Source organism: Capra hircus, chromosome 7 (genome assembly GCF_001704415.2).
Source record: "Capra hircus breed San Clemente chromosome 7, ASM170441v1, whole genome shotgun sequence".
NCBI lineage: Eukaryota > Metazoa > Chordata > Mammalia > Artiodactyla > Bovidae > Capra > Capra hircus.
Window position 1 is genome coordinate 49,487,587 of NC_030814.1, and position 23,791 is coordinate 49,511,377.

At 41.3% G+C, this 23,791-nt stretch overlaps 1 protein-coding gene across 1 annotated transcript in view; it reads right to left on the reverse strand.

Annotated features, from left to right (window-relative positions):
• ARHGEF37 (Rho guanine nucleotide exchange factor 37) overlaps positions 1-5,679 on the reverse strand; it is a 58,815-nt gene extending 53,136 nt beyond the window's left edge. Inside the window, exon 1 of the mRNA XM_005683157.3 lies at positions 5,522-5,679. The gene's annotated coding sequence lies outside the window, so the exon portion shown is untranslated. The remainder of the gene's footprint in view (positions 1-5,521) is intronic.

Sequence of the window (23,791 nt, forward strand, 5' to 3'; positions counted from 1 at the left end):
TAGATATAAAACCTCTAGGGATTAGGGCTCATGGGCAGACTGTCAAAGATAAAGTTAAACACCACACTAACAAAAGACTGTTGAAGAATAAAGGGAGGAAATACCTATAGAAATGAGAATGGCAACAAAGGGATCCTGCTAATGAGCCTCGTTTATACAAGAGTCAGAGTGGAGGGTCCTGTACCAAGAACTTCCAGAACTCTAAAACCCAGAAGGATCTGGGATTGACAAGACTAACTCTGTAATGCCAAAGTTCTGCCCCTACTATGACTGCCAACTAAATTTTAACATTCATGTTCAGAAAAAGTAAAAACTAGGCACATTGTTTAATGACTTTGTTTTCCTCTTCTTAGCCCTAAAGAATAACTGCAGGGGTCACTCTTTTAAGATTAGGAGCCCAGACCCTGGAGCTAAAAAACCTGATTTCAAATTCTGATTCTGTGATCAATCAGCTGGCCTTCCTAGGATAACTATATAACCTTCTTTATAGGGTTGTTACAAGATTTCATAAGAATCCACGTAAAGTGTTTAGCAGAGTGCCTATTAAAGCTTTCAATAACAGTAGCTGTTGTTTTTGTTACTAGGAAAGAGTAGAATGACTGTGGATCAAAGGAATGACATCTAAGGACACTTGGCTGATCACACTGAAGCAGATGGTGAAAACACCTAATCATGATGATTATAATAAGTAATAAGAACTACATAGCAGAGTATGACTGACAATGCAGCTAATACCAATGAAACGGAGCTGTGAGATGGAGAGACCATGAGACTAAGCCCTGAAAGCATTGCTTAATCCAACCATGATGGAGAATGATTCCCTTTGGGTTTTTTTTTTTTTATCTGAGCTAACACATTTTCATTTCCCACCCTACTTTGGCCTAAGCCACTCTGAGTTGGGTTTCTGCCACTCAAATAAAACAGACAGTCTATCAGCCCTTGGAAAGGGAAACAGATCACTTGGAGCCACCACAGGTTAACAGAAAAAAAGACAAACAGGTCGTGCCAGACTATCCTCATTCCTTTCATGAAAGTCGACTAGACCAGTAGAGCAAAGGAATACCATAAGCTAATGTAACTGGACTAGGAAGTTACTGCTGATCTCTGATGGAAGCCTTACAAATAAGGAATAAGATGAGATAATGGAATAAGATGTGGTGATGGTGGCTGGGGGAGAGGGGGAGGCAATAGGACAGTAATATGGACTAAAAACTGATAAAATACCCAATTCAAAGAGTATTGATCAGTGTCAACCTCTGCGATCTTCCTTGCTTTATTAAGGATATCTATTATTTCTTTTAGTGCTTCCCATCTCTGAGACCACCTGAATCTAAACCTCCACCACCTTTCTCCTGAATCAGTACAACAGCCTCCTGACCAATGCATAGCACCAGAGTGCAGTGGTCATTCTTTATGTTTTTCATAAAAGTGACTGCTTTACTTCTCTATGGAAACCAAGACAAGTCCTCTCTGACTCCCATCTCCCTTCCAAGGAACCACTCCCTTCCCCAGTAGATGCTCTAGATGCTCAATTAATTGAATTAATGAATCAATGACCTGGATGAACACTGGCAGAACAGTGATCAAATTGCCAATGACACTGTTACAAGTGAAATTAGACACACAACTCTTAGAAACCACCACAAAGTTTGAGGTAAGTTAGAAGAACTCCCCTTGAATTTTATATTGTAATTATATTATACATATGCTTTTTTTTTCTGGCTTTTTCCCTTCAGCAAAATTATTTTGACATCCATCCATGTTACTTTCTCCTGCAAGTAGTATAACATTATATAAATATACCATAGTTATCTATGCACTTAATAAAAAATTGGTTGCTTCTTGTTTCTCTATTACAATAAAGCTGGACATAGGAATGCAACATTTATTTTTCACTTTTTTTTTTAGGAATGCAATGTTTAGATCACAAGATAGGTGTATTTTTTTTTAATATTTATTTTATTTATTCAGCTGTGCCAGGTCTTAGTTGTGGCAGGTGGGATCTAGCTCCCTGACCAGGGACTGAACCCTGGCCCCCTGAATTAGAAGCATGGAGTCTTAGCCCCTAGACCACCAGGGAAGTCCTGATGTGTATTTTTAAAACATGGCATACTTTTTAAAAAGTGGTTGTACTATTTTATATTCCCACCAGCAGTGTATGAGTTCTATAACCTCAACAACACTAGGCGTAGCCAGTCTTTGCGTGAAGGGTTATCTGCTTGTGGTTTTAATGTTCATTTCCCTAATGATAAATGATCTTTGGCATCCTTCCAAGAGTTTATCTGCCATCAATATATTTTCTTTGGCCATCATGAATTTTTTGTTTGTTTAAATTGCAAAAGACTTCCCTGGTGGTCTAGTGGTTAAGACTCTGAGTTTCCATGGCAAGGGGTATAGGTTTGATCCCTGGATGGGGAAATAAAATCCCACACGCCATGCTACATGATCAAAAAAAAATTACAAAATAAGTTCTCATTCATTATATAACTAGACAAACAATACAGATGTGTGTAGATAATTAATAGTCTCCACCTCCAACCCACACATAAGCAACCAGAGGTGCACTTACTAAGCATGCAAATTCTTTTGTTGTTGTATATTTCTTTTTTTTTTTAATTTTATTTTGTACTGGGGTACAGCTGATTAACAATGTTGTGATAGTTTCAGATGAACACCAAAGGGGCTCAGCCATGCATATACAAGTATCCATTCTCCCCCTGCCACACCCTTCCCATCCATGCTGCCACATAACATTGAGCAGAGTTTCATGAGCTATACAGTAGGTCCTCCTGGTTATCATCCATTTTAAATATAGCAGTGTGTACATGTCCATCCCAAATTCTCTAACCATCCCTTCCCCTCATTCTTCTCTGCAGCAACCGTAAGTCCTTTCTTTAAGAGGCATGCAAATTCTTGCTCAGCTCTTGACAACTGTGATTCAGTGGGTCACAGATGGGGCATTTTGACAAGCCCCTAGGTAATTCTGAGCAAGTGAGCTATAGTTTCTTGAGAAGGTCTGCTCTTACTCTTGTCCTCCTAAGGAATAGTTGAAGGAAGGAAGTCAATGAGTCTGAAGAGGCACATCCCTTCCGTAAGGGTGAGTCCATGTACCCTGTGCAGAACGTGTACATGGACTGCCTTCAAATAAGAAACTTTGTCTAAGTGGATGAGTATGTGTGCTCTGTTGTCCCATAAAGCACCAAGAGTTTGGAACCTAAAGATCAAATTAAAAAAAAAAAAAAACTTTCTAAGAGAGTTACTTTGAAACAAAATTAGGCAACAGAGCTAGCAAGGTAAGGAACTGACCAAATTAAGCAAGCTTGCACAAAAAGGACTTCTCTGGGTTGAGAAATGACTGATTGAGGGTGAAGAAGAAAGTGGGCAAGACACAGTCCAGGCATACACATACACATTCTGTCTTTCCTTCTCTCTCCCTGAGGAAAAACTGCCCTTTATAAATACACAGTGAGGAATGTAACCACCATACAGGTAGTGTGTGTCTTAACCCAAATTAAACAACAGCTATTTACCCTAAGCCATACTTCCCTGCCTCTGTTTGCAAGGCCTAACATGGTAGAGAAAAGAAACAACACAGTATTTGGAAAGGGCTGTTCTTATTATAGATAAATTGCCCAGGCCCTGTCCTCATAATTTTGGATCCATAGATTTTAAAGAGTTTAAGCCTGTCAATAGGCTTTGGACAATCAAGCTCAGCAAAAGCCATTTTGCTTCAGTTACAGCACCCAAACAACCACCCTCCCTGATCAGTTAAATAAAAAGCCATTTATCTGTTCTAGAGCAGAATCAACCAAGGCACTGTTTTCCACAGCAAGCTACTGATCCAAGAGGGATCTGAGCCAACTGCTAAGTAACTCCTGAACCCGGGCAGAAACTCAGCTGAGCCTCCATCGGTGGGCAAGATGAGGGGGGAGACGCGCTTCCCATGTATGCTCTCCTTTTTTCTGATTTAAAAACAGTTATACAGATGCTGGCTCCATTCAAAAGGGGTGTGTGAGGCCCAATAAACAGTCCTTGTTAAAATGTCTGCTGGTTTCTACCTTCAGCATTTGACCTTGGGTCAAATATTGAGTGTAGTACATTATTCTAAATTTGTTGTTTAGTTGTTAAGTCCTGTCTGATCTTTCGTGGCCCCATGGACTGTAGCCTGCCAAGCCCTTCTGTCCATGTGATCTCCCAGGCAAGAATACTGGTGTGGGTTACCATTTCCTTCTCCAGGGATCCTCCTGACCCAGGGATCAAACCTGTATCTCCTGCACTGCAGGCAGATTCTTTACCACTGAGCCAGCTACCAGGGAAGCATTATTCTAAATAGTGCGCTCTTATTTAGGTTACCATCACTAAGGTATGTGCAGTCATTTGTCAGCCACTATAGGGCTGACTTTACATTTGCAAATTTTTAACTTTCAACTTTTGTTTTCTTTTACTTCCGGATACAGCCCATTTCCCCCCAGTTCATCACCCTTTCTTAAATGGCATGGCTTTGACTCACTGGGTTGTGTGCACCAGCCCTTTTATTGATCATCCACTACTGTCAGGTACTGGACTTAATATTCATCTGTAGTCTGACAACAATATGAAAGATGAAGCAATCTTTCCTCCAGTTTACAAAGAAAACAGGGCCTTGGAACAGGTAAACAGAGTGTGTGAGATCAGGCAGCTAGGGGCCTCAGGACGCTGTCTCAACTCAGAGCAGGAACACTCCTTCACCAGCTCCCTCCCTTTAAAGCAAATAAACTGCTCTGAAACAGTGCAGCCTCAGGGCCAGCCTTCAGTCATTCCTCACACCAGGAATGCTACATCCTGCTGTCAAATCTGAAACTGTGTGCAAGGGTATACAGGAAACCTGGGAAGGAGACTCAGATTTTTAAGGAGTCAGTGATCCCAAGAAGGTCACGAGCCACTGCCTGGGCAGGTGGTCAACTTACCCATCCTCTTAAGTTCGTGGTGCTTGCTGTCCAGGGAGTACTGCAGCGGGAGCCAGAAGTTCTGGCTTCCAGTCCCAGCCTTAGCACTATTTCTCTGAGGGCTCTTGGCCCAGGCAGCTCACCTATGGACCACAGATTTCCGTTCCCTTTTCCTCGGTCTTGATTGCCTATTTATAACTATACTTTCCTTGTCAATAATTTTTTTTAAACCATCGTTTGTATTATTCCTTTGTTTAACGTATATGGAGTCTCATTAAAAGTCCTCCCCAATTTTACACTGAGGCAGAGAGGGATAAACAGACATAAGGAAAAATAATTAGTTTTTACCAAGCCAGCTTACCTCTCTGGGCCTCAGTTTTCCACCTGTAAACTGACCGGATTGGGTCAGACTTATCTGATTGCTCGCATTCCCACTAGGCTCAAGACACAAAGCTAACTACCCAGCAACCCGCAACCCGGACCGGCGTAGTCGCTTGCGCGCTCCCCCACCTCCCTTTCAGGATCTCAGCAGCAGCTGTTTTCCCGAGAGCCTCCCTGGCCCTATCCTGCCGTCCCAATCGCCCAAGTGAACTCACCGCGCTCGCAAGGTGCCAGCTCCCCCGGGGAGCTCGGCTGCCCTGGGGACTGCGCAGCCAGGGTGGGAAAGGCGCAGTAGTCCCGGACCCGCGCTGCGCTGGAGCCTGCGCGTACTGTTCCCACAGAAGGCCGGGCGGGCGCGGCTCTGCCCACTGCTTACGTGCGTGCGCTAGGAGGCGGCGGCCCTGGCTCCTGCCTTTGTTAATTGTCCATATGCAGGCAGGTTGCTTTCCGCTGGGTGCTCCCTAGAGCGGGCCCCAGCTGCGGCGACCGCAGCAGCAGCAGCCGTGCGCTGGCCCGCAGCCAGAAGGAAGCCATGTAAGTGGGTGTCGTCGGTGCGGCGCCTGGTGGCCCGCCCGCCCGCCGCTTCAGTTAAGGCACCTACTCCTCCCTCAGGCTAGGCAGCCTCAAAACAGGGACAAGCACTTAGGCCATCTGGTAGCAATATTGACCCCAAGATCACTGAATGTCTGTGCTCTCGCCCGAATCACCAAATTTTAGGGCTGGACCTTTATTTAATTCTCAGTGTTGGCTGCCCAGGACTTCTGGGTTCCTATCCTAGCTCTCCTGGGAGCCCTTTGCGCAAACTTAGATAAATCTGCCAGTTTCCTGAGAGGGTAACAGGCAGGAAGACCAGGGGTCTCCAATCAGAGGAAATAGGCTGCAAGTGTCTTAAATTCTGTGTTGCTATGAGGACAGCCGGTTCCACCTGACTTTAACTTTTCTCAGTCCTTGAGCTAACCAATGCGTTTTTCTTATGGAAATGTTTTTCTTAAGCTATGTTAATGAAACTATGTATTTGCTTTGGAATTTGCCTTTCTTCAAAATGGTTCCACCTAAGACTAACTTCTGGCTGATAATAGCTCAACAAACCAGTATTCATATCAATTGTTTTAAGGCTGAGGGATGACGCACCTCGTGCCATCCTATCTCAAAACTGCATATTGTGGGAGAGGGGCCTGGTGAAACTCCGTCAGCCTTGAGGTGTCTCTCTCATCTGACTAATAGCTTTCTAACAGACATAAAACAGCTTGCCAAAACTAGCAGGTGGGGGCATTCTCCGTCCCGCTTCTGATGTCTGTGTCAGAAGCGTTCTCTGTCCCTTTTTTACTTTAATAAAACTCTGCTATACGAAAGCTCTTGAGTGATCAAGCCTGGTCCCTGGTCCTCAAGCTTAAATCTTCAGAGATCACAAATCCGACATGTTCACCGTAAGCTATCACTCCCTGCACCGCAGTTTCCTTGTCTGTGATTCATAGTAATGAGCGGGACACTGAATGCACCAAGTATTCAGCAGTCAACACCACAGACAAAGTCCCTGCCCTCTTGGGGTGAGCCGGATGATGAACACACACTTGAAAGTGATCATTACATGAAAAGCACAGAAAGTTTCATGTCAGGGCAACTAAGTCTTATTTATGGAGTCACGAAAGGACTAGATTAACTTTTCTAAATCCTCCAATTCTAATATTCATTCTTATTCTCATGTAAATTTTATCATTATTATTAATGATAGCGCTAGTAATATTGCTTACTCAGTGCCAGGTACTATACTAAACATTTTATTTGTATTTCCTCATCTATCAGATTCAAAACTTCTCTAAGAAAAAGGTATACTTTCATCATCCTCATTTAGAGAGAAAAATTGAAGCTAAAGAAAGTATAATAACTTGTCCACTATCACACAGGACCAGTACTCAAATTCAGACAGTCTGAGGCCTCAGGTTGCTTAAGCACTACTTTGCACCCACAAACATATGAAGATTAAAATGGTGTTGTGTCTTGGATATGATGGATGAGAACAATAGAAGAGGAAGGGGTGGTTTTAGTCTGTAGAGGAGAAAAGCAAAGTTGAGAGCTTTCTTAAAGAGTTTTCCATGGATCAGACTTCACCTGTATGACCTTAGACATCACTAGCCTAGGGAACGCTATTAGGGAGACAAATTGCAAATATGTGAGGAAGAACTTATCTACCAATCAGAGTGTTTAAAAAATGACATCAGTTGCATGGGGAGAGTGGGCCTCCTGCCACCGTTAAAAGTCAGAATTCAACCACAGGATTACTGGGGATGCTTCAAAGAAGAATACAAAAGTTAAAGACTAGTTTAGGTGATCTCTAGGTTTCCTTCCAATTCAGAAGGAAATCTGAAGAGAATTTGAGTCCTAGAGTGGTTAAGTGACTTTTTCAAAGTCACCCAGGGAGTGAAGACTTGATCCCCCAAACTAGTCTGACAGCTAGATCAGACTTCCAGTTTGTGAGTGAGGGTCTTATGAGTGCTCAGCACCTCACTTTATGCTCCTGTGTGTGTGTGAGAGAGATCACTTATCCCACATGTCTGGGATCATCTGATTTACCTGTTTTACTTTCCATTACTAATATAAGCCCTTCTTCCTTGCTTGTGTTGAATTTTCTGATTTAAGAGAGAAGTGTCAAACCTTCTGGACAGATTACTATAATATAGGGGTTCAAGAGGTAGTGGGGTTCCTGCTTCCCTGGATTACTATTTATTTGGTAATTTAAGGAAAAGGAGAGAAGCTGAATGGTATTTTTATTTGATTTTTTTTAAATTCTATTTTAGGACTCAGAGTTACCTTGAGTTAAATTTCTAATGCATTGGCACTAATTCCTCATCTTTCATCCTAGTCACAAATATTCTGATGAGCAGAAATCTAGCTGTCAGATTCAGAAGAGGTATTCTTTTCTCAGAGCTTTTGAAAGCTACTTTGTTTTGACTGGACACCTCTAACAAAGGAATCCAATTGCCTTTTTGGATTGATTTCTAGAACATTTACAAAGAAATGGACATCACCTTATCCCCAGGGATACTAAGTCAAAGATAAGGAGTTCCCTTCACTTCTACCCTCAACAGAGTGATAGATTTTTAAATTTATTTATTTAAGAAAATATATTAACCTCATTCAAAAATTCAAAGTATACTGTCAGGGCTACAGCTTATTGATCTTTGGATTCTTGTGCCTGGCATATTGCCTTGTACGTAATAGGCACTGAATAAGTGATTGTTGACTGGGTGAGTGAACGCGTATGAATTAAGTTTTAGGAGATAGAGGGAACTTCCTGTGGACCAGTGCTGAAGAATCTACACACTAAATGCAGGGGACATGGTTCAATTCCTGGTCCGAGAAAATCCACATGCCATGAGGCAACTAAGCATATGAGCCACAACTACTGAGCCTACACTCTAAAGCCTGTCCTCCAAAAGAGAATCTACCACAAGCAGAGGCCCAGTCACAGCAGTGAAGACTCAGTGTGGCCACGAATAAATTAATTAATTAAAATTTTAAAAAGAAGTCATGGGAGGTAGAGAATAGGTGGTTTATGGTGGGGCAGTAGATATTTTCCCTGAGGTGCATGGGCTTTTAAAAGGAACCAAGACAGAACTCCCAGACAAGTTGCATATTTGACCATGACTTTATCCAGAGATCTGTAGTAAAAGCAGCAGCCTCAGACTCTTTGGGCTTGAGCATTACCTAAAGACAATGTACTATCCAGAGTCTTTTGGCTGTATACAACAAAAACAAATATACTTTAAGTGAAGCAGAAAAGGAATTTACTTTTGGGTACTGGGAAGGTCAAAGAATCAATGGAAAGACTGATTCTAGAAAACCAAGCTAAGAATACAGGAGGCACCAAAGGAGGCTGGGTGACCAGATCCACAGAAGAAACCAGGCCATAGGGAGGATGCTGATGCTGGACACTGGCAATGCCCTGGGGATTGGGTGCCATAGCTGACCCAGCTGCCCTCGCTGTGTGATGCTGAACATTGCCACTACCAGAGTAAATTGCCACTACCAGTACACACTGCCTGCTTCTCTTGATTCCTATCTCCAGGATCACAATCCTGGAAGGATGGGCTACTCAGTGATGCTTGGCTCCCCAGTAGACAACAATCAGGGAGAGCTGAGACCAGAGCCTTTTGGCTTCCATGAGTGAGATGTGGGAGCCTGCCCCCAACTGTGGCATGTTCCCCAAACTTCTAGAGGCAATTTGGAGGCTGGAGCCAGGAATGTGACACATGTCCACTATACAGTCTCCTAACATTTTGTAGCCAGAATGGAAAGAAGCAAAGGGTATAATCGCTACAAAACGCTTAATACAGCACCTGAACTGAACTCTTGAAACCATAAGAGGTGGCTGTCTCTTAGAATTTCAGTCTCCTATATATATATTTAATTCTACAAAACTTACCACGCTAATTTCTACAGTAATAATAAAAATAGGTGCTACTTGGACTTCCCTGGTGGTCCAGTGGTTAAGAATCCGTCTTGCAATGCAGGGGACACAAGTTCAATCCCTGGTTTGGGAAGATCCCACGTGCCACGGAGCAACTAAGCCCTTGGGCCACAACCGCTGAGCTGCCTAGACCTGTGCTCTCCAACAAGAGAAGCCGCTGCAATGAGAAGTCAGTGCACTGCAACTAAAGAGTAGCCCCCACTTGCCACAACTAGAGAAAGCCCATACGCAGCAATAAAGATTCAGTGCAGCCAAATAAATAAAGTGGAAAAAAAAAAGGTGCTACTTACTGAATGCCTAATACATGCTAGAAATTTTTCATGGATTATTTCTAATCCTGACATTCTATATGATAGATATTATTTGCATTTTACAGATGAGGAAACTGAAGCTCAGAGAGATAAAGTAACTGGTTCACAGGTGATGAGCGCATAGCCAAGTCGACTCCTACTCCATACTTCTCTCATCTGGTTGCTTTCTCCAAAGATTCCCATCACCATTATAAAAAAATTCTACTAAATCCAAATGCATGTTTCTTGAATCATTTCTTCTATCTTCTGAGATATTGTCAGAAAGACAAGTCAAGAAATGATTGGTTGCTGGGTCTTTAGCAGAATTAAACTTTTATCAAATAGCAGGTTAGTGTATTAACCTCATTACTAATATATAAAATATTTTATAATAAGAGTGTCTGCTTTATTGAGCCCTTATTGTAGGCCAGATAGATACTCTGCTCAAGACTCAAGTGAGCACTCAGTCATGTCCGACTCTTTGTGATGCTATGGACTGTGGCACGCCAGGCTCCTCAGTCCATAGAATTTTCCAGGCAAGAATACTGGAATGGGTTGCTATGCTCTTTTCCAGGGGATCTTCCTGACCCAGGGATTGAACCCATGTCTCTTTCATGTCCTGCATTGGCAGGCAGGTTCTTTACCACTAGTACCACTTGGGAAGCCCAGATACTCTGCTAGTCAGCCCTAAAAGAAAAGTATTAACCAACTTTTTTTTTTCTTAACAAATGAGAAACCTGAGGTTTAGAGTGATTCAGAAACTTGCCAGAGGCCTTGCTGCTAGAAGTGGCAGAATTGGGACTGCAACCTCGGCAGTATGAGTCCAAAGCTTGCATTTCGTCCAGTGTGTCATCCCCTCCCTGGGGCAGCTTGCTAATTTGTGCTGAGAAACACTACTCAGTACTTCTTCTGTTTCTCACTCTTCCTTGTTTCCAATGGCTTCCCTGTGGGTTCCTGGCTCTTTGCAGGTATAATAATCCTTCTAAGGACAGAGCTCTTCTCTCTTACCTTCCAGTTTCCAGCTCCCTCTTCCGATGGGCAAGACCATAACTTCCCTACACAGACCCAGTCTTGAGCTCTGAAATAGTCCCATTCTTAATCTGTAGAAAAGAGTCCCTCCAAATCTACTTTGCTGGAGCTCTATAATTGATTATGTGCCTTAGTTCTAGCAATTGATTTTAACCCATTACCATCATGATTTGTTAGCCCAGTTTGGAGGAACATACTTTGCTTCTACTGTGTTCTGTATATTAGTCAGTACTTTTTTGGTTTGAGTATCAGAAATCCAATTCATCCACAAAGTATAATATCCATCAGAAGAAAAGACCATCTCTGCCTATGTGTCTCTTCAAGAGCTCTCCAGCAGACTTCATGTATATCACTGACTAGGATAGAATGTCCGTAACTAACCATAACCTAAACCAATCACTGACTGGCTTATATGAATGAAAATTCAACATTGGGCCAGCTCCCTTCTGAAACATTAGTCATGTACCCTTGACAAAATTGGAGTCTTACTGGAAAAGACGAAAATTAAGAAGGAATGTTCTTGGGTAGGCTGCCAACAGTATATGCTGCAGGAGGGAGAGAGCAATTCTACAGGGAGCCTGGGGAGCCAAAGATAAGGTGATCCTTCCTGCTGAGTCTTTAAGGAGAATTCTTACCAAGCAGATAAAAATATAAAGCTATGCCAAGTAGAAAGGACTGCATGCAGGGCATAACAATATGCAACTACCTTGTGTTTTTCAGAAACTGCAATCACTTCATTGTAACTGGACTGAATGACACACATTCGGATGTGCAGTTACAGACAGAACTGGCAAGACAGGCAGGTACCAGATCATGCAAGGCATGTATGCCATGCTAAGGAATTATATTTCACCTGTAGGCAATGGAGGAGTCACTAAGGAATGGGAATAGCATGATATTACTAGAATTTTAGGGGACTTCCTTGGTGGCTAAGACTCTGCACTCCCAATTCAGGGGGCCTGGGTTTGATCCCTGATCAGGAAACTGGATTACACATGCCACAGCTAAGAATTCACATGCTCCAACTAAAGATCCTGCATGTCGCAAATAAGACCCATCACAGCCAAATGAATAAAAATTTAAAAATATATATATTTTTTAAAGAATTAAAGAAAAAAAGATTAGTAGCCTTCACTAAAGAAAAATCATCCTAGGGAAGGAACAGGCTTGGAACAAAGGTTTAGGGGCAAGTAATACAACCAGTTTGGAACTAGCTGACCCCTGTGGCTTAACCTAGTAAGGGTGTCCAGTGGGAAGATGGATATAAGGTTCCAGAAAAGAGAAATTTGACTTAGCAATATAGATTTGGAGGCCACTGGCATGTCTACTGTATAGGAAACTGCAAGAATGAATGAGGTCAAACTAGGAAAATAGGAAGGACATTAAAAAAAAAAAAGACTAAGGACAAAGACCTGGTGAAAACAGCCAAGGGGCAGGCAGAGAAAAAGGAGCCAGCAAAAAAGACAGAAGGAGCAGACAGATAAAGCTGGGAAGAGAGCTGGACTTTTATTAAACGTCCTTACAAACTACTTCCTTCAATTGCTGTGTTTCACCTGTGTGTCACACTGCCAAGTAAAACTACAGTTGAAATATCTGACCAGTACCATTTCAAACATTGCTTGAATTATTGGAGTATCAGATTTTTATTCATAGGTTTCTAATAGGAGGTCCCTTCAGTCAGGTCAAAGCAATGCTTTCCTGAAAACTGCTTGAGAAAGAAATCTAGGGAGAAAAGGAAACTCCCTCTCCTGCAGTATGTACTCATGGCCCTAGAGTACAGCCTCAAGTGCTTGCTGCCACGTATTTAAGAATCAGCAAGGGTAAGAGTATAACCACATTGCAAGAGTGTGAGTTGATAAAACCTATCGGACTCAGAAATCTCACTTCTATTAATTTATCCTAGAGAAATCCACACATAAGTGCACAAAGATATATGCATATAGTAGTGGTGTGTGACTTAAAAAAACTCAGAGTGAAGACCCAGAAACCACTCAAAAACTATCAGTAGAAGATAGTTAAATAAATTCCAGCATGTCCACACCATGGAATAAACACAACCAATTAAAAGAACAAGGTCCATGTGGAGAAGTCATTGTTAACTGAAAAAAGGCAGGTTTCAGTCATAGGAAGAATATGTATATATGTAAATCTATATTATATATACATATATTCCATTCAAGAATTCAACAACTATTATTGAGGTAGGCACTGAACTGGGAATACATTAGTGAACAATACAGAAAGAGTTCCTGTCTCATTGAGCAAGTGTTCTAGTAAAGGAAATAAGTCAATAAGAGTGTGTTTGTGTGTCAGTAGCTTAGTTGTGTCTGCCTCTTTGTAACCGCATGGACTATAGCCCACCAGACTCCTCTGTCCATGGAATTCTCCAGGCAAGAATACTAGAGTGGGTTGCCATTTCCTTCTCCAGGGGATCTCCCCAACCCAGGGATCGAATCTAGGTCACCTGCATTGCAGGCAGATTCTTTACCATCTGAGCCACCAGGGATATATATTACACGCATGCTGAGTCACTTCAGTCGTGTCCAATTCTGTAACCCTATGGTTTGCAGCCTGCCAGGCTCCTCTGTCCTTGGAATTCTCCAGGCAAGAGTACTGGAGTAGGTTGCCATGCCCTCCTCCAGGGGATCTTCCCAACCCAGAGATTGAAACTGTGTCTCTTATGTCTCCACGTCTCTTGCATTGGCAGACAGGTTCTTTACCAATAGCAGCCATCGCCTGGTGGCTCAGATGGTAAAGAATCTGCCTGCAATGCAGGAGACCCAGGTTCGATCTTTGGGTTGGGAAGATTCCCTGGAGGAGGAAATGAGATTCCTCCTCAAGAAGGAAAGAATCCAGTATTCTTGCCTGGAGAATTACACAGACAGAGGAGCCTGGCGGGTCGCAAAGAGTCAGACATGACTGAGCAATTAACACTTTCACACTTTCTTCCATATATACATGTATATATATATAATTTTAGAGACTAGTAAATGCTTGAAGGAAAATAAAGAGCAGAAAAGTAACTAGGTGTGGCAAGGGGGTATGTGTAAGGGTCTATTTTAAATAATTTGGTTATGAAAAGTGTTTCTAAGAAGAGAACATTTTAGCAGTGACCTGAATAAAGTGAAGGAATGCATTATAGAAAAAGAACCAGCAGGATGGGATGGAGGGGTGGGGGGATGACAAAGAGAGAGATTTATTTTAATGAATTAGCTCATGTGATTGTGAAAACTTGATAAATTCAAAATCTGCAGGGTAGGCCAGCAGATTGAGACCCAGGGAAGGGCTGCAAAGAGTTCCAAAGCTGTCTTCTGTAACTCCTTCTTGCTTGGGAGATGTCAATCTTTTTTCTATGAAGACCTTCAAAGGACTGGATGCAGCCCACTCATATTATGGAGGGTATTTTGCTTTACTCAAAGTCCACCTACTTAAATGTTAATTTCATCCCCAAAAAATACCTTCACATAAACATCCAAAATAATGTTTGAGCAAATATCTGGGTACTATGGCCCAGCTGAGATAACACATAAAATTTATTATCACAAGTTCATCCCTTGTCAACTTGGCACACACATGCATCTCCTTAAACCATGCTGCTGCTGCTGCTAAGTCACTTCAGTCATGTCCAATTCTGTGTGACCCCATAGACGGCAGCCCACCAGGCTCCCCTGTCCCTGGGATTCCCCAGGCAAGAACACTGGAGTGGGGTGCCATTTCCTTCTCCAAAGCATGAAAGTGAAAAGGGAAAGTGAAGCCACTCAGTCGTGTCTGACTCTTAGTGACCCCAAGGACTGCAGCCTACCACGCTCCTCCATCCATGGGATTTTCCAGGCAAGAGTACTGGAGTGGGGTGCCATTGCCTTCTCCCCTTAAACCATACTTATCTCCAAATAAAGACAATATCAAGGTCAGACTTCCACCTACCATGATACATGTTGTATACAATTGAAAACATGTTAACTCTTTCCTCAGAGAGGAAGCAAAGTCCTTGTGTGTTGTTTACTTTTCTTGACAATCTGTAACTGCTTTCTGCCATGTGAAAATATAAGTATGCCAACTTGGAAGAAGGCCTTCACCAGAAGCTGACCTTGCTGGAACCCGGATCTCAGACTTTCAGCCTCCAGATCTGTGAGAGCCTCCAGATCTATGGTATTTTGTTATAGCATCTCAAATTAAGACAAGGAAAAGAAAGTTTTTCAACCAGTGATGCAAGAATAACTGGTTATCCATACGAAAAAGATATATCTTTGTTTTCTTTTCTCTCTTATCCCCTTAACAGGTAATATAAGATGCACTGACTTTATATCATATGTGTTAGTCATTCAGTCGTGTCCATAGCATTCAAATATTAACAATGCTTGATCTTGTTCAGAAAGCACAATGTGTGTGTGTGTTCAGTCATGTCCGATTCTTTGTGACTCCACAGACTGTCGCCCACAGGCTCCTCTGTCCATGGGATTTCCCAGGCAGGAATACTGCAGTGAGTTGCCATTTCCTCCTCCAGGGGATCCTTCCAACCCAAGGATCAAACCCACTGAGTCATAGAGGAAGCCCCTGGTATTGTGCAGAAAGCACAATAGGTTTGCTCAAACTCCTAACACTTACTTAGCCCCTCATTCTAAGTTCCTCAACTCCAGCCCTTTCCTGGGCATTTAACATTTGAATGCTCAGATCCAACTAGCTGATTCTGGGCCATAGAAGCCAGCATATCCACAAGATGGCAGCATTGTCTAATTATTGAAAACCATAATCTGGTGTGGATACTTGAACATACCTTTCTGAGGCGTATTATGTTATCTGTTAAGTGGATATCTGCTTTTATATCTTCACTTAATCTTGAAATAAACGAGTAGTTTCCTTCCCAGGATGTTTTACAGTTCTGAGATGCATGGGCTAGAGAAATAAAAAAGCAGATTCTTTAGAGTGAGAATAAAAATCTGAGTTCAAGTATAAAATGCACTCAAATCATTTAGTGCACTTAGGCAAGTTAACTAAAATCTTTGGGACTCAGTCACACCACCTAAAAATTTAAAATTATGAAATTTTTTTCCCTAGAAAAACATTTTTTTTTTTTTGGCAGAAGATAAGATGGGTAAGAAGAAGACTGTATACAATGCTGTGTAAACATTGAAAGTAATTATTACCTTGGCATGGGAAAGTCAATCAGAGTAGGTGCCATCTAATAACTCAGTATCTTCAGGTTGATTAGAGGAAAGATTCTGAGACCTTAAGAATAGCCTGGAATATTTTATTTCTGTTTTCTATGACATCTTAAATGCCTGTGTTGGCGACCTTGTCGGAATCAACTACATAAAGAATTCAGTTGGGGTAGTGTCATAGTTGTTACACTTGTCTTATTTTTGGTTTGGGCAATAACTGTTAAGTTCCTATTTCAGTCTTCCTCCACCAGAAAGGTTAGAACACCTCTGACTTGAATTGCCTAATAACAACAGCAGGGTACATTTGTACAAGGTTTATGCCTTAAACACAGTGGTTTTACATATCCCATTTCAACTAAGCAGAAGGTATGGTAACCAGTGACATAGTGTGGGCCAAGAAAATATAAGCTAAGAAGGTCAAGAATTTGAAATTCTAAGCAACAAAAGAAAATATTAAAAATACAAGTTTCATATAGGTTAGAAGGGTCTATCATTTCCCTAGCCTAGAAGAACACGGATAAGAAGCAGTCTTAGGAGCTCAGATCAGGTTCAGGGTCTGAGAGAAAGTAAAGAGGGTCTGGAAAGTATGACTGGGAACTAATATTTAAATACGTCAGTTGGCTTTAGAATATGAAAGAGGGAGAGGCAGAAGTAATTAACACTAGTGAGGTAAAAGTATGCAGCGCTATCAAGGAGGGATGACTGGAGGTAAATAATTGAGGTCAGGTAGCCAGGGTCATGGCAGAGAAGGCAATGGCACCCCACTCCAGTACTCTTGCCTGGAAAATCCCATGGACGGAGGAGCCTGGTAGGCTGTGGTCCATGGGGTCGCTAAGAGTCGGACACGGCTGAAGCGACTTAGCAGCAGCAGCAGCAGCCAGGGTCAATGAACCAGTTGTACAGCCAAAGACTATAGGATTTGAGCTGTCAGCTGGTTCACTGATCCTCGAGACTTAACATCAGACATGGAGGAGATGGGTGTCAGCCCTAAAAAGTGTAGTTCAGACACAGATGGAAGTCAGGACCCGGATCTTGCTTGAGCTCAAGTGACAGAATTCTGACACTGAGAAGTCAGTTGAGCTGAAGATGGGCTGGGTCAATCAGCTGGAGGGGGATGATTTAAGTCAACTGTACATCTGCTGAGGTACTGACTGCTAATATAGTCCCTATCCAGATCTAGAGCAGGCACCAGGGTCTGAACAGGACATGCTAAGTGTGAGAAAGAACAAGGATTACTATGGATCTTACAAGTTCACAAAAGCTAGAGCTGTTGGGTAAGTCAACAAACCTCTCCAGAGCTTCAGCTTTCTCAGACACAAGATGAACATGTTACTGAAAGCTCAGTCTCTCTGTATGGTGCCGAATCTAATCTTGGAGACAGCTTTGGGTGAAGTAAAAAAGGACGGCTTTATTGCTTTAGCAGGCAAAGGGAGACACACTGAGCTTCTGCCTCAAAAATCTATGTCTCAACCTGGGGAGGATATGATTAAGGTTTTATAACAATGGTTTAAAGGTGAGGTCTCTGACAAGATTAGGATGACAGTAGGGTTTGCACTCCCTTAATCTCATCTCAGGTGGTCCAGTCTCTAATGTTGATGAGATTCTCTGGTCCCTTTAATCTTGATTCAAATAGTTTCTTGGCCGCTCCTCCCTTAATTGGCAACTGGTTTTAATCCGAACTTTGGAACTCAGGGAAGGTCATGGAATCTTGCCTATACAAAACAGGGGACAAAAGGTCCTCTGTGCCTGGAAGATCCACAGGGCCTTCCTCAGTTTCAAATATAACAAGGGATGATTTACCTATCTCTAAAACTGGTCATGACAAGTACAATTTAGCGTATGACAAATTACTTTATGAACTTTATGAGCCCTTTCTAGGGCTCTATAAATACACCTTGATTTCCTTTGCTTTGTGGATTAGGAGCCTACAATCCAGAGTTCTTTCCCACCCCCCCACCCCCCCCAATCAGACCCTAGTCTCTGCTTACTGCAGAAAGTCTTGCAGTGGTGTCAGGCTTGGCCAAGATCAAATGAAGCAGCTGTTCCACTTTCTGTGATCAGTATCAGTGCTTCTTGGCATTAGCATGGAGAGATGAGAGTTAACAGGATGTGATCTTAGGACCTGTTCTCAAGAATGGCAACTCAAGCATCTTCCGAACTGAGCTTCACAAAGAAAAGTAGATTACTATAGTGAGTAATAATGAGTCACTGGGAGCAGGGTTTCATGCCCTTGCTAATGAACAATGCAAGGGAAAAGAAAAAAGGCTGAGAAAAGGGACAGAGCAACCTCAGAAACCCCAAAACGCTGAAGAAATTCTTACAAACAAAAGGTAGCTACACAAATATCCCCAAATGCCATGCATGACAGTGCGTGTCCAGGAATTAATAGTTTGTTATTAAAATAGAAATTGTAAAATATAATTTGATAGGTAAATACTGCTAGGTCAGATAGACTGACCAGAACAAGATAAATGGGGTGAAGTGGGGAACTAAAGGGGAACCTAGGCATTTCAACTTTTACAGTGCCCTTCAAGGCCTGGCCTTGGTAAGGTCTTTAACCTGTGCATTGAACATCAATGATTTGAATTTCCTGTCAGGACACATCTCTGGCATTCAGTTATTACACTGCAGAATGTTCATTGCAGACAAATGAGTTAAAGCCTCAGGCATTATCTCAAAGTGACTCTGGGAGGGAAGGGTTGGGCTAGTGGAAACAGTCTTAAAGAGAATATGAAACAAATTTTCCTTGATTTTCACTGTTGAATTTCAACCTTGCCAAGAATAAGGCTGTGTTGAAGAGTTAAATCATTTTGTGCTTTCCCTGAAGAGAATCTAAGTGGGGATTTTTTTAGACTAAAAGGGACCTACAGAGGTCATTTAAGTAAGGCTCCTCCTCCACCTCCAGGGATAATTATTTAATTCTCTTTCTTAAATATTTCAAATAAAAGATATTTCCCAAACTCTTCTAATTTGGGGATCTCTTCTAGTTTCTAACTATCTATCCATTGCCATGTGTTTCACTGTTAGATAATTTTATTTTTCTGACAAATATTAAGGAAAACGGGTAAGGACCTGCCCATCAGGATGTTACATATTATCTGGATTTTAAGAAGCTATGACAGGAGACGAGCATGTTAATTTCTTTCTTCTACTTCAAAATACAAGAGTCAAATTTAGTAAATAGTACAACGTTTCTTAAACCTATAAAGAACTTTAGTATCTGACTTCTCTTTTTAGAAGGTACATTGAAGCCTCAGAAAACATTTAAGGTAGAATCACAAATAAGATTCAGTTCTTCTGAATACTTAGGTCAGATCAAGATACATTTCCTTAAACTATTTAACCCAGCCCTTCAAAAGCCAAATAAAAGGATATTCAATCTGGCTTCTCCTGTCCCAACCCAAATTACTTTTTAAGAATAAAATAAGGGTCCACTACTCTAGTATTGTTTCCAGGATCTCTTGTTAAAGTTAGGAAAACTTCAGGATCCTGGCTACTCTGAAATGTAAATGGAAACATTTTACTCATAATAGGTGGCAAAGGAGGCATTTTCTTCCAAGGAAGCACAGTGAAATGCCTAACTTAGGCATTTAAAATGCTTCTGTACTAAAGTCTGGGTTAATCTCACTTTTGGAACAGTGACAGTTTAAGTTCTTCCCCATCGCTAAGACCTTGTATATTTATTTTTGTGAGAATAATTTTACGTCTGTGGGAATACCTAAGCTCATGCAAAATATGAGAGATTCGAATATATATGAGATTATTCTGTTTTTCATACTTGGTTTCTCCAGGCAAGAATACTGGAGTGGGTCGCCATGCCCTCCTCCAGGGGATCTTCCCAACGCAGGGATGGAAGCCATGTCTCCCACATTACAGGTGGATTCTTCACTGTCTGAGCCACCATGGAAGCCCAACACAAGCATTTACAATACCTCTGTACTAAAGTCTGCGTTAATCTCACTTTTGGAACAGTGACAATTTGAATTCTTCCCCATCTCTAAGACCTGCATATTCATTTTTGTGAGAATACACTTTTACATCTGTGGGAATACTTGAACTCATGCAAAATATTAGAGATTTGAATATATATGAGATTATCCTGTTTTTCATACTTAACTATATTCTTGATTTTGAGGATCCTTTGATTGCCATTATTTCTAAATTCAGTTCCATCACTTCATGGCAAATAGATGAGGAAAAGTGGAAACAAGGACAGATTTTATTTTCTTGGGCTCCAAAATCACCACAGACGGTGATTGCAGCCACAAAATTAATAGACTCTTGCTCCTTGGAAGAAAAGCTATGACAAACCTAGATAGGGTATTAGAAAGCAGAGACATCAATTTGCTGACAAAGTCCGGATAGTCAAAGCTATGGTGTTTCCAGTAGTCATGTATGGGGTTTCCCTGGTGGCTCAGATGGTAAAAAATCTGCCTGCATTTCAGGGGACCCAGGTTTGATCCCTGGGTCAGAAAGATCCCCTGGAGAAGGGAGTAGCAACCCCCCTCCAGGATTCTTGCCTGGGAAATCCCATGGACAGAAGAATCTGGCAGTCTACAGTCCACAGGGTCATAAAGAGTCAGACACAACTGAGTGACTAACACACTCATATTTGGTTTTTCCAGTAGTCAGTACAGATGTGTGTTGGACCATAAAGAAGGCTGAGTGCCAAAGAATTGATGGTTTTCAAACTGTGGTGCTGGAGAAGACTCTTGAGAGTCCTTTGGACAGCAAGGAGATTAAACCAGTCACTCCCAAGGGAAATCAACCCTGAATATTCACTGGAGGAACTGATGCTGAAGCTCCGACACTTTGGCCACCTGATGCAAAGAGGCGACTCACTGGAAAAGACCCTGATGCTGGGAAAGATTGAGGGCTGGAGAAGGGGGCGACAGAGGATAAGACAGTTGAACAGCATCACCAACTCAATGGACATGAGTTTGGGTAAGCTCCAGGAGAGAGTGAAGGACAGGGAAACGTGGCGTGCTACAGTCCACAGGGTTGCAAAGAGTCGGATGCGACTTAGCCACTCTTACAGGAAACTAATTAGCCCCCTTCCTTCAAATGAATCTACATAGCTAAAGAAAGCAATTGCTTCACCAATTGGGAACAAATGTGTCCTGCTGGCTGTGTCCATAAAAGGGACATTTTCAGTCTTATGAGCACAGACTTGTAAACCACACATTTACAAAATTCTTGAGATTTTGAAATGGATGGGGAAGGGAGTAGGGAAGTTGTGTGTGTGTGTGGGGGGGGGAGATCTAATTAATAACAATGATTGGTCAGAAAAGATAATTTTACAACCTTTTTCAAGGATAAGGATTTAAACTTTTAAGGTAAATCTAAATAATGAAAAGATAGGATAGCCCACAAATACTTATTCATTACTTATTCATCACAAATGACAAAAACAGAATTAGGAGTTGTTGTTTATGATATAAGGGATTTTAATACTTTAGCATTTCTAAAAACAAATTCTAACCAATTAATTCTGGATGTGGGCAAAGATTTAGCTATAGGAATATTCAATGAAATTTTTATACTAGCAAGATTTTGGAAATAACTAAAATACTCCATAAGGATTGGTAAATGCAGTTCTATCAATATGATACATATTTAATATGAGACACAAAAAATCATATTTTAGGGGACATAGGTATACCTATGGCTGATTCATGTTGATGCATGGCAGAAACCTACACAATATTGTAAAGCAATTATACTCCAATTAAAAATTTTACAAAGTTCTTACAAAATCATATTTTGGAGGATAGTTATAGAGAAATATGTCTCCAACAAATCATTAAGTGAAAATCCCATCTCCAAACTGAATGTGCACTATGACTACTTGTTGCAATTTTTTTAGAAATAAAATATACGTATGTACACATGTTGTTGTTGTTGTTTAGTTGCTAAGTCGTGTCTGATTCTTTGCGGCTCCACAGACTACATCACACCAGGCTTCCCTGTCCTTCACTACCTCCCGGAGTTTGCTCAGACTCATGTCTGTTGTGTTGATGACGCCATCTAACCACTTTATCCTCTGTTGCCCCCTTCTCCTCCTGCCCTCAATCTTTCCCAGCGTCAAGGTCCCTTTCAATGAGTCAGCTCTTCACATCAGGTGGCCAAAGTATTGGAGCTTCAGCTTCAGTGTCAGTCCTTCTCAATGAATATTCAGGGCTGATTGCCTTCAGGATTGATAGGTTGATCTCCATGCAATCTAAGGGGCTCTTGAGTCTTCTCTAGCACCACAATTTGAAAGCATCAATTCTTCAGTACTATACATGTGTATCAATAAATGTACACACATTCAAGATACATATAAAAAGACACAGAACACACATAGAAACAAATACTGGCCATTTATATACAGCAAATTAACATTTCATCATTATCTCTGTAAGTTTTTCTTTTTTTTCTGATTTATCTAAATTTTTCAAATAAATACTTGTCACTTTTATAAGGAAAAGAGAATTCAACATTTGATATGTGTAAAAGTTCATTGGGTAACATATATATGAAAGATACAAACTTTAGAATCTTGAAGCCATATGGGTCAAAAGCACAGATGTGTTCAAAGAATTAAGTTAATCTAAATAAATTTATGGTTAATAACACCATAAAAAGAAATGTTTGCAGAAAGTCTCAAAAGTGTTTGAAGTTGCTATCATAGATGCAGCTATACACTTTCACAAAAGCTTGTGAATAATGCAGTAGGGGAGAATAGGAACTGAGACCAGAAAGGAAGACAGAAATTGCTGCCATTAACAAAGACTAGAAAAAAGACTGAATAGATCCAATAAGACATTTCTAATGTTCTTAAGTGCCCAGTCACCTCATTAACTCCCTTATCTGATACTGATTATGCACAAAGCTCTGTAACAGTTAAACACCTGAAGCAGCATTTGACATATTCTAAGCCATTCTATTTTTCTACTTATTGGTACCAAACAACCCTAGAGATGGGCAGGTCGCCCCCTTTTTAAAAAATATTTGGCTGCACAGTAGTCTTAGTCATGGCATGCAGGATCTCTAGTTGTGGCATGTGGGATCTAGTTCTCTGACCAGGGATTGAATTTGGGCCCCCTGCATTAGGAGTACAGAGTCTTAGCTACTGGACCACCAGGAAGTCCTCGACCTTATGTTTTTCTTTCTTACTGCAGCAATCTACACCTCTTATGCTTATCTTTATCACTTTACTTAAAACATACTCTGGTTACCAGTGACCTTTCTTTGCATAAACATTGTGGTTTTAAAAAGTTTTCAATTTATTTGGACATCTCTCTGAAAACAGAAGTAAATCACCAGGGCATGATTGTCCCAATTCACCTTCTACCCTTTCAATTCTTTTCTTTCAGTTAGAGGTTGGGGTTCTAATCCTTCCTTTGCCACTAAGATCTGTACAATTTGGGGCAAGCCACTTTATCCTAGTTGGGCACAACTAATATGTGTGAAAGCACTGTGTAGACTGCAAAACATTTAAAAGTATGACTATTGGGAATTAGCTGGTTGTCCAGTGGTTAGGACTTCATGCTTCCA